The sequence below is a fragment of the Lactuca virosa genome, chromosome 4 (assembly GCF_052849685.1).
Source record: "Lactuca virosa cultivar CGN04683 chromosome 4, Lactuca_virosa_CGN04683_v6, whole genome shotgun sequence".
In the NCBI taxonomy this organism is placed as follows: Eukaryota; Viridiplantae; Streptophyta; class Magnoliopsida; order Asterales; family Asteraceae; genus Lactuca; species Lactuca virosa.
In genome coordinates this window covers 467943212-467962691 of record NC_136429.1, presented here as the reverse complement: position 1 = coordinate 467962691, position 19480 = coordinate 467943212, and positions in this window count along the sequence as shown.

Sequence of the window (19480 nt, the reverse complement as noted above, 5' to 3'; positions counted from 1 at the left end):
GTCCTAATAGGACTTCTGGAGTTCAACTTTCATTGTGGACATCATGATACATGCCACCTTGGTAGCATCTCTCTCATGTGCCCTAAAGTTAGCGATCTCCTCTGGAGTAGCAGTAGACTCATCAATTTCCTTCAGCTCCTTGTCGATGACATATTCCTTGTCCTCGTAACGAGTGACGATCCTGATGTTCCTGATCCAATCATTAAAGTTTGAACCATCAAAGATGACTCTCCCACAAAGGTTCATGAGAGAGAAGGAGCCGGTAGGGTTTGAGCCAGAAGCAGCATTGTTGGAAGACATCTGAAACGAAGAAAGACAAGTTTAGATTAGATATAGAATCCTTAATAAGACACCCAAATGTAATATTAAGGCTAGGACCCAACACAATACTTTATAACTTGGAAGAGCGATGCCGTAATCCAAGCCATAAAATCTTTGAAGGTAGGCGAATGATGATTCACCAATTTCCACCATGAAAAATGAAATAAATTATTAGGTTTTAATTGGATTGAAACTCCTATATCTTTTGAGATTCATTGAACTTTTCAATGACATGTTTAAATCTCGATTATGCCCTCTCAAGTTTGTGACTGGGATACCGAGAATCACAAACAAGGTGTGAATAACCATGCAAAGTAACTTGGCACTCTTAATTTTATCACCTAATCGATGTGCCGGTTACCCACACGCGCTCCACCGATCTATGATAAATATTATGTCACCCTTTGCCACTCTTACTAGTCCATGTTAGTGTGCCGGTTACCCACACACGCTCCACCAACGACTTGGTAAGGTACAAAGTGTAATTTCATGGGATAACACCAATTTCACATTTTCCTAAAGTAACTAAGATTGGGAATTTATAAAAGGTTTAGTTACTTTATATTTTTCATTATACTTTTAATGAGGATTATAGTCCTTGTCCTACCCGTTCGGCTAACGACCCTCCACCAGTCAAGGAAGCGGAGGGTGAGAGTGGACACCCATTAAGCTGCCATTTTATAGGCAACAACCTTATACCCCCCATATAGACCGACTTCGTGAATGGCGTCCTCCACCCCTGAATGTTTCCGCCGTTACGGTTTTGGGGTGTGACAAAAGCTCTTAGCTTGATAACCTATAGCTTAGATCTCTTTTAGTGTTGATTTGTGGGTCTTTTTGACCCTTTGAGAAGGATAGGTTACTCTTAATGGGTTGCATGCCTAGCAATCCCTTCTTCCTGTGATATTTAGCCTCTAGAACCATAAAAGAGGCCTTGAACCCGTTTTTGTCCAAGCAATGGTCAGGTTCCTGGAAGTAAGTTGCTATAACTTGAGTTTGGGTCCATTTGAGGTGTGCAAAGCCATCAAGTCGCCAACTTTATAGAAATGGACCATGGAAACGATCTGGATCTGTATTTTGGAGCCTTAGAAGTGTGAAACCAGCTGTTTAGGATAGATCTGCAAGGGACTCGACGAGTTCATAAGGGAACTTGGCGAGTCCGATCGAGGATCTCCGATGATGTTCATGAAACTCAGCGAGTTGCCAAGGAAGTCGACGAGTAGATCAGCTTGTCCCTTTTCTGATTGTGCAAGGACTCGGCGAGTCTGAGGACGACTCGACGAGTTAGTTCGTCCAGTCGCGATGATGGGTAGCCTGGGAACTCGACGAGTTATAGGGTGACTTGGCGAGCCGAATCGCGATTTTAGGGTTTCTGAGTTCTAGAACTCGGCGATTCAATAGGCTTACTCGGCAAGTTAGGTCAACCTAGAAGGTTGACTTTGACCAGGATGTTGATTTATGGGTCTTTTTGACCCTTTGAGAAGGATAGGTTACTCTTAATGGGTTGCCTGCCTAGCAATCCCTTCTTCCTGTGATATTTAGCCTCTAGAACCATAAAAGAGGTCTTGAACCCGTTTTTGTCCAAGCAATGGTCATGTTCCTGGAAGTAAGTTGCTATAACTTGAGTTTGGGTCCATTTGAGGTGTGTAAAGCCATCAAGTCTCCAACTTTATAGAAATGGACCATGGAAATGATCTGGATCTGTATTTTGGAGCCTTAGAAGTGTAAAACCAGCTGTTTAGGATAGATCTTCAAGGGACTTGACGAGTTCATAAGGGAACTTGGCGAGTCCGATCGAGGATCTCCGATGATGTTCATGAAACTCGGCGAGTTGCCAAGGAAGTCGATGAGTAGATCATCTTGTCCCTTTTCTGATTGTGCTAGGACTCGGCGAGTCTGAGGACGACTCGACGAGTTAGTTCGTCCAGTCGTGATGATGGGTAGCCTGGGAACTCGACGAGTCATAGGGTGACTTGGCGAGCCGAATCGTGATTTTAGGGTTTCTGAGTTCTAGAACTCGGCGATTCAATAGGCTTACTCAGCGAGTTAGGTCAACCTAGAAGGTTGACTTTGACCAGGATGTTGACTTTGACCAGGGGTAAAATGGTCATTTTACCCTAAGAAGGATTATCAGATTTTGATTAAGTGTTGTTATGGAATTGATAGCCTGAGAGTCACCGGAGCAGCAGACAGGGATTCCTCACTCGAGTTTTCAGCAGTCAGTCTTGCGAGGTGAGTTCCCTTTCAGTAGGAACGAGTACAAGGCACCAAGGCCAGCCCGTATATGTGATATGTTAGTAGCTGAGTGTGGGCGGGGCCCGAATCTTGTAGTAGTCTAGTGTGGGTGGGACCCGAACCTCATTTTATTATTTGAGTATAGATACATGAATTGTTTGGTAGATATACTTTTTGTCTGTGTGATACTTGTATGCATGTTAGTAGCGGAGTGTGGGCGGGGCCCGAATCTCCTAGACAGTGGAGTGTAGGTGGGGTCCGAATCTCCGAGACGACGGAGTGTGGGCGGGCCCCGAATCTCCTAGACAACGGAGTATGGGAGGGGCCCGAATCTCCTAGACAGCAGAGTGTGGGCGGGGCCCGAATCTCCATGAGAGTGGGCGGGGCCGGTATCTCCTAGTTGCATGATATTTGTATGGTATGTGGTAGTTTGGGGGAGCTCACTATGCTTCGTGCTTACGGTTTTCAGTTTTGGTTTCAGGTACTTCCACTAGCAAAGGGAAGGACTCGGGATGATCACATGGCACACACCACAGTTTCAGCCTGGGATGTTTAGATTCTGATATTTTTATCATATGGTTTTATCACAGTATTTGATATGATGATTTGAGATACATGATACATGGTTTTCTTTATGATTATGGATGATTTATGGTTTTATATTTAGTTTCAAAACGAAATTTTTGGACCGTATTTTTAGGATGTTTCAAGTTGGTATCAGAGCCTTGATTTGAGGGATTCGGGCACACTCCTGGGTGTGTCTGAACTCAAACTAAGAAATTGGTATGAAAATTTCAAAATAAAATCATTTTTATAAAAGAAAGTTTGAGAAAAAGAAAAGAATATTAGAAAAGTGGAAAGAATTTTGAAAGAGAAAAGGGTGTGGTGCATGCAATTAGCCGAAATCAAGTAAGTACTCCGAAATTACCCATACAAGTTTATGTTATGATATGTTTATCAGATTTATGAGAACAACATGCTAGATTAGGACTAAGGATCTAGGAAGGATGCCTTATGTGCATGTTATATGTGTATCAGCTTTATGAGAAATGCATGCTAGTACATATCAGTCAGTATGATAGCCAGAGTAGTATATGCTTGATTTATGTGTACTCAATGCTCGAATGCTGCTTGCTTGGTGCTTTTAGGAGTTCTAGCTATCTTTTGCTAATTAGTAAACAAATATATTAAGTTACATACTGCAAGGACTAAATAATTTCAGAAGGTTAGGTCTAGCTCTATTTCGCAGCTCTTGTTTGAGTCTAACCGTTGTAGGGCAGGATCTCTCATTCGAAGAATTATCTAGTCTTAGTGGTATGTAATAGTATTCGCGAGCTAGTTAGGGAAAGATAGCAGGGACTTGTTATGCAGCTGATGGTGGAGAATGGGATGGTGATTACCCTAGGGCAAACCTAGGAAGAGAGTAGCGCGTGAAGCAGTAGTAGTAGAAGGGACTTGGTGGAGTCAAGACAGTTCTTGAGGAAAGTACGGATAGATGTGGAAGGTAGTATGGGCCTGTACTAATTTTTTTTTATTTTTTATTTTTTTTTATTTTTTTTAGAACGTCAAATCTACACTACTCCTAAACTGTACTACTAAAAGCAGAGGATCCGTACTCGAGTCAAGGACGACTGAGATGAATCCAGGAAACTTGTAGTGTTGAGATCCCTCAAGTTATGTTTAGTATTCTGGTGTTATGCCCTCAGAATGGTGGTTTTATGCCCTAGACCACCAGTCGGCAGTTCAAGTGCAGGTGAGGGATCAGGCTCAGGCTCTGGAGCTGAGCAGCTAGACAAGCAGACGAGGGAGTTCATCTCCTCAGAGATCACGCGCAGCATACTAGACCAGATTCCTGTGATCTTTGGCACGATCAAGGAGGGCATTCTTGAGCTTTTGGATGAGAAGTTGAGCGTTTTTCGCACTGAGGTGGCGGCCATGATGGGGTCGCACACACTGACTTTCAGGGAGTTCAGGGCTTGTGGAGCTCCCGACTACCATGGGGCTCGGGACCCCATTGCGAGTACCAGACGGTTGGCGGATGTCCCCAACGCATTCCGCACTAGCAGATGTCCCGAGGGGGACATGGTCCGACTTGCGTCCTGTCTTCTAAAGGACAGGGCACGTGACTGGTGGGAGGAGGTCAGACGAGCCATTGGTGATGATACAGTGTTGGATGCGATGACCTGGAGTGATTTCACGACCAGGTTCAGGGTCGAGTTCGCACATGTTATTGAGGTGCAGCAGCTTGCTAGGGAGTTCCAGGATCTCCAGCAGACGACAGAGACAGTGGTGGAGATTACCGCCAAGTTTAGGCAGATGGCCCTTCTCGTTCCGTAGTATGTAGCGGACGAGGAGATGAAAAAGTCCCGATACCATGAGATTCTGAGGAGTGATATCAGACAGTTTGTGAGCCGGTCCAGCTGCAAGACGCTGGAGGATATGATAGCAAGGGCTCGTGAAAGGGAGATTGATTTAGAGATGGAGAGGAAGAGGAAGCCAGAGGCAGTGTCTGTCACAGAGGGCTCGGGCAAAAAGCCCAAGGTACATTCCCGAGGGAAGGGCCAGCAGGGCCGAGGCCGCTGTGGCAAGTGCGGCAGGGGGCATGAGGGACCGTGTAGGTAATGGGTTTTGAGCATTCTATTACTCCTATGGTGTACATGCAACCCTAGAAACCTTGGATCTATGTTTTCTCTAATATTCATGCAAATTTGATTTTCCAAGGTTCTCATCCTAACTAGCATGGCATGGGGTACTTGTAATAAAAAAACAAGTAGAATGACATACCTTTGTTGTTGCTTGGATTCCTTAAGACCTTGTGAGCCTAGTACCCCAAATGTGATGCCTCAAATGTTTCACACAACACCACAACTCTTGGAATAACTTCAGAGAAGAACACTTTGATCACAAAATCGGCTAGCCCTCCTTGTCTTGTAATAGTGGCCGATTTTGCTCCATATGAGGTTGCTTATATAGTGTGTCACATGTAGGGTTACACCATGTAAACCCTAATGTGCATGGCTTTTCATTTCCCCCATGATCCATGGGTTTTAACCTCCATGGAGCACCCAATGGGTCCTAGCCCAATCTAGTGAATCATGAACCATAAGCCCACTACATAAGAATGAATGATTTACAAATCAATCCCCATATATTTAATTAGTCTCTTTTTGATCACAAAATTAATTCCAAATTAATTCTTGATCAATACTAATTAAATAATATGATTTCATATTAATATATTAGAACTTATAATATATTAACAAGCCATAAGTGTCCTTTTTCTCATTATGTCTATCCAATTGTTGAGATGCCGAGCAACCCAAATGGACCATGCCAAGCCGGGTCAAGTATATACCAAATATAGTTATGGACTTAGACACCTTATCCAACAGTCTCCCACTTGGATAAGTCTAATAACTATAGTTGCAAGTATGACTTCAGGAACCGACCAGCAATCGTAGCTCTTTCAAAGTCTTGCGGAATTAAGATGATGATGTGCCATTTAAGATAAGTGATCATATAATCCTCTGTTCTAGATATCAGCCGGACAAATACATGGAACAATGTCGTACTTATTGTCTAGCAGTTTGTTTCCCGATTTCCGATTTGTTTGACATAGAACTAAACTGAACACATCAATTTGGTTCTGACCGGGCTCGGTACATAGGTCAAAACAAAATCATCGAGGGGCCCAGATATCGCTTTTAATCCTCCAAGGACTAAAAGGAACAGATAAACTTCGACTCATATGCTTGTACTAACTACTTGTTGAATCATACACAAAAGCACGTTTTATAACATCGAGTTACCGATGCATTTTCTTACAATCAATGCACAACCAACTCATAATCAACAACTCATATCTCTAGGTTTGAAGACTTATATGATATTACCGTCTCACGATCACTCGAGATAAATTCCATGAAGTGATACAAGTGAGTGTGGGTTGAATCCAATACTCAGAACTTATGAGCACTCATGAATGTTGTAGCAACTTTTGCTATGTCTAACATCCTGGACATCTACAAAACCCAATTCATGACAGTCTTCATTCATATGTACTTCCAACTTATGACTGACTGTGGAGAGTTTGAATAAAGTAATTATTCTGGAAGTCAAAACATGCAAAATTTTAAACAATAGTAAACAATTGACACAAGATAGAAACACTTTACTTATAAAAAAACAACTACTTTTATTTAATCATCAAAAAATGTCAATTACATTTTACAAGTTTCAGAAAAACTATCTAATCTGTAAAACTAATATCATCCTTCAGCACGATGCGCCTCGCATGCTGCAAATGCTTAGCCCTACACAATCCCTTTGTGAGGGGATCCGCTGGGTTCTCATCCGATGATACCCTCTTCATCACGAGGAGTCCTTCTTCTATCCGATGTCTAATGAAGTGGTCTTTTCTGTCGATGTGCCTGGATCTGCCGTGATCCCTTGGTTCCTTAGGTAAGGCAACTGCACCCTCGTTATCACAGAAAATCTCCATAGTCTCCTGTTGGATTAGATGTCTAAGCCCATAACTATTATTGGTATGTACTCGACCCGAGAGTAGCATGGTCCATTTAGGTTGCACTTCACCGGAACAATTTGTATGGATAGTCTTTTGAGAATAGTATGTCTATGGTTTATTAATATATTATAAGTTATAATATATTAATATGAAATCATATTATTTAATTAGTATTGATCAAGAATTAATTTGGAATTAATTTAGTGATCAAAAAGAGACTAATTAAATATGGACTCTTATATATATATATATATATATATATATATATATATATATATATATATATATATATATATATATATATATATATATATATATATATATATATATATATATATATAGAATGGGCCAAGTTCATTTAGGTTGGGCTAAAATTGCATGGATAGTCCATGGAGTTTTTAACCCATGGATCCTATGGAAATGAAAGGTCATGAGTATTAGGTTTTACATGGATGTAACCCTAATCCAGCATACTATATAAAGAGGTCCTTGGCACTTGAAATTGGCACTAGAGTGTGAACAAGAGGGCATAGTCGATTTGGACAAGTGTATACTATCCTCTCAATCTTTCCAAGTTGTTTTGGTGATTTGTGATTCCATTTGAGGCTTCCAAACTATTGGGGCTAAGCTCTTAACGGTTGAAGACTTCAAGCTCCATCAAAAGGTATGTCATTCTACTAGATTCTTGTATTATATATACTTTATATTATGCTAGTTAGGATGAAACCTTGGAATATTGAATATTTGCGTGTATAATAGAGAAAACATAGATCAAAGGTTTATAGGGTTGCATGTACACCATAGGAGTGTTAGATTGCTCTAAACCCATCAGTGGTATCAGAGCCTAGGCTTGGTTTTCAATTATACTTGATGCAATGCTGTAAAAATCGAATTTCTGGGCTTCTGGACTGTGGACTCGCCGAGTCCACTATGGGACTCGCCGAGTCCAAGACTAAAATTATCCTACTCGTCGAGTAGGTTCATACACTCGGCGAGTAGGAGGCCCTGAGTGCAGATTTTCGACTTTTAAGGCTGGAATTGGACTAGAATCATTACCCTAAGCTGTTTTTGATCTTATAAACCTGTTTTTGATGTGGTAATGATCATTCTAATCCAATTCAAAAGATAATTGTCAATAGATTCATGTTTTTGTATTAGTTTAATGGTTAGGCTAATTACATGAAAATTGTTTGATCTGAATTGTCTTGTTCATATGAGTTTAATCTAGATCATAGTTTTACTTGACATATTTGTTTGTTTATTAGAAGATCTAAATGGCCTTTAATGGATTCCATAACTTGTCTTCAAGTTATGGAAAACCAAAAGTTTTTATTTAAAAGAGTTTTTAAAGCCATAGGTTATAGAAACTTGAAGAGTCCTTTTCCATAAATTGTTTTATGACATCTATAACTTGTCCTCAAGTTATGAATTTTCAAGAGTCTTGTCATTAATAGCCATATTAAACTAATATGTTATGGATTCCAAAAGTTTTTTTGAATTGTTCAAAACTTGCCCTCAAGTTTTGGAATTTGTAAAGTTACACTTTTAAATACTTTAGTTCCAAACCCTAGAATTTTAAATAGTTTAAAGTTCAACCCTTATACTATTATAATATTATAGGTTTAATATATATATATATATATATATATATATATATATATATATATATATATATATATGTATAAGAGTAAAAGTCAATCTTACCGTTAGTAGGCCTCATTCACGAAGCCGGTCTATAAGGGGGTATAAGGTTACTGCCTATAAAATGGCAGTTTAATGAGTGTCCACTCTCACCCACCGCTTCCTTGACTGGTGGAGGGTCGTTAGCCGAACGGGTAGGACAATGAATATAACTCTCATTAAAATTATAATGATAAATATAAAGTAACTAAACCTTTTATAAATTCCCAATCTTAGTTACTTTAGGAAAATGTGAAATTGGTGCTAACCCATGAAATTACACTTTGTACCTTACCAAGTCGTTGGAGGAGCGTGTGTGGGTAACCGACACACTAACATGGACTAGTAAGAGTGGAAAAGGGTGACTTAATGTTTATCATAGATCGGTGGTGCGCGTGTGGGTAACAGGCACATCGATTAGGTGATAAAATTAAGGGTACCAAGTTAATTTGCATGGTTATTCACACCTTGTTTGTGATTCTCGACATCCCAGTCACAAACTTGAGAGGGCACAATCGAGATTTAAACATGCCATTGAAAAGTTCAATGAATCTCAAAAGATCTAGGAGTTTCAATCCAATTAAAACTTAATACCTATTTCGTTTTTCATGGTGGAAATTGGTGAATCGTCATTCGCATACCTTCAAATATTTTATAACTTGGATTACGGCATCCCTCTTCCAAGTTATAAAATATTGTGTTGGGTCCTAGCCTTAATATTTCATATTGGGTGTTATATTAAGGACTTAAATCAACTAACTTGAATTTCTCCCATTGTAGATGTCTGGTTCAGACAACTATAATCTTCCCAAATCTCTTGGAACAAGCTTTCCTAATGAAGATGATGTCCCGCGATTGGAACATGGAAATCATACTTCTCTTCCTCCACCTCCTCCAATTATTCTCCCTAACCCACAAGTTCTAGGTCACTCAAGCCCTTTTGGCAAGATGGAAAGTCTATGTGTTCTCACATCTTGGAGATGAAGTAATATATTGACAAGCCGGGAGAGTTGGGTGTCAAAGTCTTGAGGAAGTTGGTTGTTGACTAGGTTCTTCAATCACTTCCTAAGTCACATAGTGAGTTCCTTTTGGACTACTGTATGACAGACCATGACAAGACCCTTAATGATCTTACCTATTTGCTTGGGGCTGCTGAATCAACAATAATTTGCAGCACAGGAAAAGCAAATTTGATCAACTTCCCAACTTCCATGGACATTGAAAATGGTTACATTAGAAGTCCAGAAAAGCCTTCTCTTCCCAATGGAAAGGGAACGGCCATAGTCAACCCAGTTGACCAAATGGTAAAGAGAAAGGCTAAGTCTGAGGTAGTCCCATGTACCATTACCAAAGAGTCCATATGTTTCTATTGCCAAAGGAAGGGGCATTGGTTGCGAAGTTGCCCGGTTTAGATGAAGAATCATAAGGATTGTAAAGTCAGAATGTATGACTCTACTTCAGGTAAGACCACTATCTAACTTTATTAAGTTCCTATTTGGAGATCCTTATTACATGATGTGACTAGGTCGCATTTTGATGTTTTGTAGAATCGAAGAAATGAAAGGGAACTTAAAAGAAGAGTAAGCTAATTCTGATCGTGAATAGATGGATTTCGATCGCATAGTTCGATGATCAAAATTTTGAGCTGCTGCTTAAGAGTTATGACAGATTGCTTAGGAATGCATAATAACATAATTTTCATATGTATTTGCATTGTAAGGATAAGTTTTTCCGCAAGTTTTAAAATAAAAAGGTTTTAATTTTATTTATCCTTACAATGGAATTTGTGAAAAATTGTTGTTTATATGATTCCATTGATAGCAATAGTGGAAAATGGATTTGATTCTTTCGTTTGTGGTAGTGCCATAATTTGCCAAATAAGGAAAGATTCTAATCACCCAAGTTTCAGTTGGATAGAAACTTGGAATCATGCAACTTGTATTGTATGATGAATGAGAATTTTCATCTTTGGAAAATTAAGACTAATTCCTTGTTCACATGTATATGTGAGTCAAGTGAAGGACTATGGGATTGAGTACACATTCTTGTGCACTGGTCAAGTCCACCACAAAGATCAATAAGACTATTCGTCATGATTTACTAAAGTTTAGTAAATATGGTTATACTTACAAGTTTAAGTATAATTCTGAAACATTGGAAAAGTTTCAATGTATGGCAGAACGAATGAGAAGAATCAAATTAGGCAGAAAGATAAAAGTTTCTCAAATCTGAAAAGATGAGAGAGTACTTTAGTATCATGTTTTATGATCATTTTAATGATTATGAAACCATATCACAATTGATCCTCTAAGGACATCTTAGTGCATTCCGATGGCAAAGAAGAGGAGTCATGGATTATTGAAGTGGTTAAATCAAGAAGATGAGTCATACTTCGTTCCAGACAATTCTTAGAGTCATACTCCAAAATTGTAACTTGAGTGACATATCTTAAAGAAGGTTTATAACACTTGTCAAATGTAGAGTAAAATGTTTTCTACTCTTGTACATTTGAAATTGGTAAGTTGTGATGTTTTGGACAAAATAAAGACCAACTAAGGCCAATTGTGTGAAGTGTTTGTCTTGATAAGAATCCGCACTAACTCTTGGATATTTGTTGTCAAGTAATAGCATTTGACAAAGAGAAACTTATATGCCAAGAGGTCAGTGGGAGTCTTAAAGATCCTGAAAGAGTTTCAAGAGCTAATCAAGAATAAAACCTGTTGTTTATCACTAGCACACGACTTGAGGTTAGTAACCTATCGTATCGACATACTCTTTTTCTGTGCCCATTCTAGTTAAAGTTGACTATGCATCTGAGTTCTACAAGTTCTCAATTGTGTGCATAACAACTTCGAAGCAATGGTAGGCCCTTGTTCTGCCAGGTGGCAAGAAGTCATGATTGCACAAGTTCAGTCCATATGAGTTTGGATTTGTCACTAACCTTATTGTGTGATTATGGTTTTGACAAATTCACATGGATAGGAACACATACACCATAAAATCTAAGTGTCATAAGGTTTCTCTCCGATTCATGTAAATGATGGTGAGGAAACGCTTTCACTAAGTAGATTTTAAGTAGATAGCAATTGTGATATTAGCATTCTCAAAGTCGTTAGTGGAGCATGTGTGGTTAATCGGCACACTAACGTGGACTTGTGAGAAATGGCAAAGGTCTAAACAATTGAGACTATGATTACGACATCCCTTTTCATAGTTTTAAAAATTGTTTAGACACACATGTGAGCTATGTAAGAAAAGGTGTATGATTTTGATAAAGTCTTATCAAAGCATGTCGTATCAGAAATCTGAACTTTGGTAAGAAAGTCAATAAAGTATTGATTTCTAGAAGTCCAGCTGATTTCTGGATACATGTCAAAGCTAGTGGGAGCATAAGTGTTCTGCTAATAATTATCATGTTAGTGGGAGCATGATTATTATGTTAAGTGTTAATTATAGAAAACAAAAGTCTCAATTCGTGACTCTGTAGGGTTTGAAAAGTTGTTTTGCTATAATTAAGGGAGAGGAAATTATACTTCATTTCAATTCTAAAAGCTTAGATTGAGATTTTAATCATCTTTAGTCAAGGATATATATATGAATTTTATGTTGGAATGGTTCAACATAAGGAAATTCTATATATATTGCGTTCTCAAAATTCGATTATGATTACAGCATCCCTCTTCATAGTCGAATTATGAAAACATGGCAAAAACAAAATATTGTAGCAAAAGAATGGTCTAGGATCATGTCTTTATGTGAGACATCATGAATTGTGTCCCATATGCTTCGGGTATAGGATCGATTACATGTGCTATAATATTTATCCTTTCTAAATTTTCCAAATGCCTAGGGCATTAAGAGGGGAAAAGGTCTAGAATTGGATATGACTAAAATGATTAAGCAATTGTCGAGGACAATCTGAGGTTTACCAAAGATTGGTTGCTCATGGACAGTTGGAAGTATGATGTAAATTTTTGGAAAGGACCATATTGACATATTCTGAAAGGAGGCAACTCTTATTCAGAAGTGATGGTCAGAATGGGAATATGGAAATGTTTCATAGGTGGAAGTTATTCATTAAATCTATGTAAGATTAGAAAACTTAATGCAAGAAGGATGTTCAAAGGAATGTACTTTGAATTTGAGACTTTGTTTCCATGGAATTCATCTCCACTGGAATACTCTGTAATGTTTGTTGACAAGTCTTTGTGATTTTGTGCATAGTCATTGCAAGAGGATCAATGCATATAAGTTTAGAATATACCAGATTTCGGTAAATGGTAGGAATTTGGAATTCTTGCATTTATGATAAGGATTTGGGATTGTGAAATGAGCATCATTAGAATCATGTTCAATTGATCTATTTCACAAAGTAAGGATCATAGACAAACATAGTGTGCATACTTGGAGTATGGCATAACTATTGTTTAGAAAACATAGTGTGCATGTTTGGAGCATGGGACAACTATTGTTTATTAATTCAAGTGTTAAGTTGATAAATCGAAACATTATGCAATGAATAATGTGTAATAAATATGGTGATAAATAAAAGGTGTTTTATTTATATTTATAAGTTCTGAGACCATATTGGATTCTATTATTCTTGTGTTTCACTTTGCATGTTTTGACTTCCCGAATAACTAGGTTATTCAAACTCTCCACATTCAATCATACCTTGGAAGTAGGTATGAATCAAGACTGTCATGAATTGGGCTTGTAGATGTCTAAAGTGTTTGGACATAGCAAAAGTTGCTGCAACATTCATGAGTGCTCCTGGAATGAGATTCGAGTATTGGATTAAACCCACGCTCATTTAAATCACTTCGTGGATTTTATCACGAGTGATCATGAGATGATAATATATTATATTCTTCAAACGGAGACGTGTGAGTTGTAGTTGCGCGTCAGTTGCACATTGACATATGTAAACGCAACCAGTAACTTGGTTGTTATAAAACATATCGTTGTGTGTAATTTGACGAGTAACTACAAGCGAACATTTGGGTCGAAGTTTATCCATTCCTTTTACCCTTGGAGGGATAAAAGCGATATCTGTGGGCCCCTCGATGATTTAGTGATGACACCCCTAAGTGCTCGGCCAAGTCTGGACTGATTTGATTTGTTCAGTTAGTCAGTTGTCATAAATCGGAAATCGGGAAACAACAAATGGACAGAGAGAATGATTATAATCCATGTCTCAGTCCATATGATATCTAGAATGGAGAAATATATGATCCCTTATCTAATGGACACGTCATTTGACTAGGTCAGAGTTCGGCAACAGCTTTAAGAGCTACGATTACTAGTCAGGATCTTGGAGTCATACTTGAATAATAGTTTTAGAATTATCCAAGTAGGATACTGTTGGATTAGATGTCTAAGCCCATAACTATTATTGGTATGTACTCGACCCGAGAGTAGCATGGTCCATTTGGGTTGCACTTCACCGGAACAATTTGTATGGATAGTCTTTTAAGAATAGTATGTCTATGGTTTATTAATATATTATAAGTTATAATATATTAATATGAAATCAGATTAATTAATTAGTATTGATCAAGAATTAATTTGGAATTAATTTAGTGATAAAAAAGAGACTAATTAAATATGAACTCTTATATATATATATATATATATATATATATATATATATATATATATATATATATATATATAGAATGGGCCAAGTTCATTTAGGTTGGGCTAAACTTGCATGGATAGTCCATGGAGTTTTTAACCCATGGATCCTATGGAAATGAAAGGTCATGGGTATTAGGGTTTACATGGATTTAACCCTAATCCACCATACTATATAAAGAGGTCCTTGGCACTTGAAATTGGCACTAGAGTGTGAACAAGAGGGCATAGCCGATTTGGAGAAGTATATACTATTCTCTCAATCTTTCCAAGTTGTTTTGGTGATTTGTGATTCCATTTGAGGCATCCACACTATTGGGGCTAAGCTCTTAAAGGTTCAAGACTTCAAGCTCCATCAAAAGGTATGTCATTCTACTAGATTCTTGTATTATATATACTTTATATTATGCTAGTTAGGATGAAACCTTGGAATATTGAATATTTGCATGTATAATAGATAAAACATAGATCCAAGGTTTATAGGGTTGCATGTACACCATAGGAGTGTTAGATTGCTCAAAACCCATCAGCTCCTTAATAGCTGGTACAACTCCAAGGTCTCCAATGAAGTTCTTTAGCCATATTGCCTCCTTTGCTGCCTCGCTTGCTGCTATATACTCTGATTCACAAGTTGAATCAGCCACTGTTTCCTGTTTGGAACTTTTCCAAGTAATTGCTTCTCCATTTAGGGTAAAGACCCAGCCCGACTGAGAGCGGAAATTATCCCTATCACTCCGGAAACCAACATCACTATACCCTACTACTATAAAGTCATCACTCCCACCAAGGGTAAGGACCCAGTCCCTAGTCCTCCGTAGGTACTTGAGAATATTCTTCATCGCAGTCCAGTGAGCCTTGCTCGGATTCCCTTGATATCTGCTGACCATGCTCAATGCGAAGGCCACATCAGGGCGAGTACAAATCATAGCATACATGATTGAGCCCACAGCGGAAGCATATGGTACGTGACTCATCTCAACTATCTCAACCTCTGTACTCGGACTCTGAGTCTTACTCAGTTTGGCGTTGCTCTGGATTGGTAAGTCACCTTTCTTGGAATCCTGCCTGCTGAACCTTTTCAGCACCTTATCCAAGTAGGTACTTTGACTAAGTCCAATTAGTCTCTTACTCCTGTCTCTCAATATCCTTATCCCTTGGATATAGGCAGCTTCTCCAAGGTCCTTCATAGCGAAACACTTCCCAAGCCAGGACTTAACTTCCTGCAGGGTTGGGATGTCATTTTCTATGAGTAGTATGTCATCCACATACAATACCAAAAAGCTAACTATACTCCCACTAGCCTTAACATATACATAGGACTCATCTTCTCTCCTTGAAAAGCCAAACTCTTTGACTTTCTCATCGAAACAAAGATTCCATCTGCGATATGCTTGTTTCAATCCATAGATGGATTTCTCAAGCTTACACACTCTATTAGGGTGCTTTGCATCAACAAAACCCTCTGGCTGATTCATGTAAACATCCTCAGCTAACTTTCCATTAAGGAAACCGGTTTTGACATCCATTTGCCATATTTCATAATCATGAAATGCAGCTACGCCTAGTAAAACCCTAATAGACATAATCTTCGCTACTGGTGAGAAGGTCTCATCATAGTCTACTCCCGGAGTTTGAGTAAAGCTCTTCGCAACCAGTCACACTTTATAAGTGTGCACATTCCCATCCATGTCGGTTTTCTTCTTGAAGATCCATTTGCACCCGACCGTCTTACGACCCGGTACATTGTCAACCAAGTTCCAAACTTGATTGTCATACATGGACTGAATCTCACTACCCATGGCCTCCTTCCATTTGGCAGATTCAGGGCTTGCCATGGCTTCCTTAAAGCTGTTAGGTTCATCCAGATTTACCAGTGTCCTATCACTGATAAATTTATCACCATCCGCAGTAATATGAAAACCATAGTAATGCTCAGGTGGATTCCTAACTCTTATGGAACGCCTCAGAGGTACGAATTCATCAACAGGAATTTCCTCCTCAGGTTGACTGCTAGGGTTTGAGGTTCCTTCACTGCTTGACTCTTGAATTTCTTCAAGATCAATTTGCCCCCACTGTTTCCTTGGCTTATAAACTCTCTCTCGAAAGACCCCTCTCCTTTCCACAAAGACCACATTCTCACTGGGTCTGTAGAAGAGGTAACCAAAAGAATTTTGTGGGTAGCCGATGAAAATATACCGCTCACTACGAGGTTCGAGCTTGTCCTGAGTCTCACGTCTCACGAAAGCCTCGCAACCCCAAATCTTGATGTGGTCTAAATGGGGAACTTTCCTAGTCCACATCTCGTAAGGTGTTTTGGCAACCTTCTTGGTAGGTACTAGATTAAGGATATAGACAACAGTCTCTAAGGTATACCTCCAGAATGAGATTGGTAACGAAGCTCGAATCATCATGGAACAAACCATGTCTAACAAGGTTCGATTGCGCCTCTCAGCCACACCATTAAGCTATGGTGTTCTGGGATGTGTCAATTGTGAAACAATTCCACATTCCTTAAGATAGTCAAGGAACTCTGTTCTAAGATACTCTCCTCCTCGATCGGATTGGAGCATCTTAATGTCCTGCCCAACTGATTCTCCACTTCTTGTTTAAACTCTTTGAACTTTTCAAAGGTTTCTGACTTATGCTTGATTAAGTAGACATAACCATATCTACTGTAATCATCAGCAAAAGTCATATAGAAGCGGTTAGCATCCCTCGTGGCGGTTCTGAAGGGTCCACACACATCTGTATGTATGAGGTCCAACAAACCTTCACCCTAGCACAAGTACCAGTGAAGGGTGAATTTGTCATTTTTCCAAGCAAACAAGACTCGCAACTATCATCCGACTTTAAGTCAAATGACTCCAAGACTCCAGCCTTTTGGAGTTGGCCTATGCGCTTATTGTTGACATGTCCAAGATGACAATGCCACAAGGATGCCTTATCCAAACTAGTGGAAGAATCGATATACAACACATTATTTCCTAAGTTATCTACAACCGACACAGTTTCATATACACCATCACAAGGTTATGCTTTAAAATAAAGAACATTATTATAAAAAGCATTAATACCACCACATTCATTATCAAATGAAAAACTAAACCCTTGTTTGTACAAACCGTGAAAAGAAATAATATTTCTCGCCATTTTAGACGAGTAACAACACTTATTCAAATCTAACACTAACCCACTACTTAGCAACAAAGAATAAACTCCAATCTTGGTGACATGTGAAGTTTCCTATTACCCATGATCAAGTTTATCTTTCCGTGCTCCACATCCTCACTTCTTCATAGGCCCTTCAAATCAGAACATATATGAATACCGCAACCTGTATCAAGAACCCAAGAAGTAGTATGTGGTGAGTTATTAGAGAATATAGTGTAAATACCTGCATGGGTAGGCTTGACCTTCCCATCCTTAACATTTTGCAGGTACTTAGGTCAGTTTCGTTTCCAGTGCTCCTTTTCCTGACAATAGAAGCATTGAGCTTCTTTTGGGTTGGAAGAAGGAGTGACAGAACCACCTGTGGTTACACTTGAAGAGGAGCCATCAAGAGACTTTCCCTTGGTACCTTTCGAAGGGGTTTTCCTCTTCTTCCCTCTACTTTGCCCGATTTCCAGAACAGGGGCGGCGGTAGGAGTAGGAGTAGTAACAACCGATTTTCCCTTAAGACCAGATTCAACGGTCTTCAAGAGCCCTTGAAGTTTTCTAAGTGTGACCTCCTCCTTGTCCATGTGATATGTCATTCGGAATTGATCATAACAAGTAGGAAAGGAGTGTAGTATGATATCAATAGCCAACTCCTTGGGGAAGTTTACATTCAACTTGAGCAAACGGTCCACATACCTTTGCATTTTCTGCATGTGGCCCGTGATGGGTTCACCATCCTTCATTCAGGTTGTTATCATGGAAGAGATGATTTCATACCTCTCTTGACGAGCACTTTGATGGTAGCAGTCCATCAGGTCCATGTGCATCTCAAAAGGGTAAAAGTCCTAATAGGACTTCTGGAGTTCAACTTTCATTATGGACATCATGATACATGCCACCTTGGTAGCATCTCTCCCATGTGCCCTAAAGTTAGCGATCTCCTCTGGAGTAGTAGTAGACTCATCAATTTCCTTTAGCTCCTTCTCGATGACATATTCCTTGTCCTCGTAACGAGTGACGATCCTGATGTTCCTGATCCAATAACTAAAGTTTGAACCATCAAAGATGACTCTCCCACAAAGGTTCATGAGAGAGAAGGAGCCGGTAGGGTTTGAGCCAGAAGCAGCATTGTTGGAAGACATCTGAAACGAAGAAAGACAAGTTTAGATTAGATATAGAATCCTTAATAAGACACCTAAATGTAATATTAAGGCTATGACCCAACACAATACTTTATAACTTGGAAGAGGGATTCCGTAATCCAAGTCATAAAATCTTTGAAGGTAGGCGAATGATGATTCACCAATTTCCACCATGAAAAACGAAATAAATTATTAGGTTTTAATTGGATTGAAACTCCTATATCTTTTGAGATTCATTGAACTTTTCAATGACATGTTTAAATCTCGATTATGCCCTCTCAAGTTTGTGACTGGGATACCGAGAATCACAAACAAGGTGTGAATAACCATGCAAATTAACTTGGCACTCTTAATTTTATCACCTAATCGATGTGCCGGTTACCCACACGCGCTCCACCGATCTATGATAAATATTATGTCACCCTTTGCCACTCTTACTAGTCCATGTTAGTGTGCCGGTTACCCACACACGCTCCACCAACGACTTGGTAAGGTACAAAGTGTAATTTCATGGGATAACACCAATTTCACATTTTCCTAAAGTAACTAAGATTGGGAATTTATAAAAGGTTTAGTTACTTTATATTTTTCATTATACTTTTAATGAGGATTATAGTCCTTGTCCTACCCGTTCGGCTAACGACCCTCCACCAGTCAAGGAAGCGGAGGGTGAGAGTGGACACCCATTAAGCTGCCATTTTATAGGCAACGACCTTATACCCCCCTTATAGACCGACTTCGTGAATGGCGTCCTCCACCCCTGAATGTTTCCGCCGTTACGGTT